This window comes from Arachis ipaensis, chromosome B09 (assembly GCF_000816755.2).
Source record: "Arachis ipaensis cultivar K30076 chromosome B09, Araip1.1, whole genome shotgun sequence".
Taxonomy (NCBI): Eukaryota; Viridiplantae; Streptophyta; class Magnoliopsida; order Fabales; family Fabaceae; genus Arachis; species Arachis ipaensis.
The window spans coordinates 22,873,952-22,875,407 of record NC_029793.2 but is presented as its reverse complement, the minus strand read 5'-3'; positions in this window follow the sequence as shown (position 1 = coordinate 22,875,407).

The following is a 1,456-nucleotide window of genomic DNA, read 5'->3' as shown; positions in this document are numbered from 1 at the left end:
ATACACTTAAAATTTTTCCTATATTAATACACATATTTTATAAGCGTTTCAGGTATGGCAAGGTACGGGAGTGACATTTCAATATGCCAGGTACGATCAAGTTACAGATATGGTTTTGTCGTTTACTGGTTCGTTAATTACCAATGTACCCCATTTTTAATGTTAAATAAATTATTATAGACAGCTTTCAAGTTAGAGATAATAATTGATGAGGAGTGCTAAGGAGTCAGTAATTTTTGTGTTTTATAACTATCAATTAATCATTAATAATATCTTTAAGAATTATTCTTCACATACAAGTTATTTAAACATACAAGTTTATATAAGTCATTTATATTATATTATTTAAAAATTTTTGGTGTATGTGTATTGATAAGTTTTGTATAATTCAAAATTCTTCTTCTTCTTTCTTGCATTATAAAAGTGAATTTTATTAAGTTAGGGTTAACTTGTATAAATTTGTATGCTAAAAAAACTTGTATGTGTAGTAAATCTCTATTTTTAATAGTGTGAGATTATATCAATTAGTCATCTAATGATAAAAAATCACTCACTTTTCTTTTGATGATTAAGTGATGACCACAAAATACAAAAATTGTTGGCCCTAGAATTTCTCGTAATTGATAGCCGGTCGTGGAAGAGTGAGCCACCATCTGCTCAAACAACTATCCAATCATGCTCAAACAAGTGCAGTTTATACAAATCTCGTCGCTGTTTACATTTTTCATTCTCTATTTTATTATTATGCATAAACAAGATGAACAAAGCTTACAAAACAACTCCTCTAAGCAGTGTCCGGCTTAAAAGTAAAGCCATACATCAGGCCATCAGCGCACTGACAAATTAATTCATTATCAAATTTAATCCATTCTTTTTTCTTAGAAGACAATGGGACACCCATGTGATTTATAGTTTTAAGAAATTTTAATATGCATTTTCAGAGATAATTTATTTACTAAATCATAACATATTGATAGTTTGTTTGGATGAGTTTCTATAATTTTTTTTGTTTAAATTATTTTTTTAAAATTAAAAAAACAAAAATAATTTTATATTTAATATTTCATATAAAATATTTAAATAATTTAACAACCACTAAATTAAAATATTATTCCATCTCAAATTTTCAAATCCATTTATAAGTTAGATTTATGTATATGTTTAAAACCTCATTTTAATGGTTTGGATTTTTCTTTTCCTTTGCACAAAATTATGCTCCGGGACTGCAAGTACTACTAACTTATATAGATATAGGTTAACATATATCCAAGTCTAACTATAATAAAAAAACGAATAATGTTACATTCAAGTATTTTTATTAATCAAGTCTAATTAAATTTGTCTAACATAAAAAAAATTAGCTATGACTAATATTATTTTAAGTTTTACTATTTAATTTTATTAGACTTAGTTTATAAAAAAATTTAAATATGTAATATTACTCTAAAAAAATATA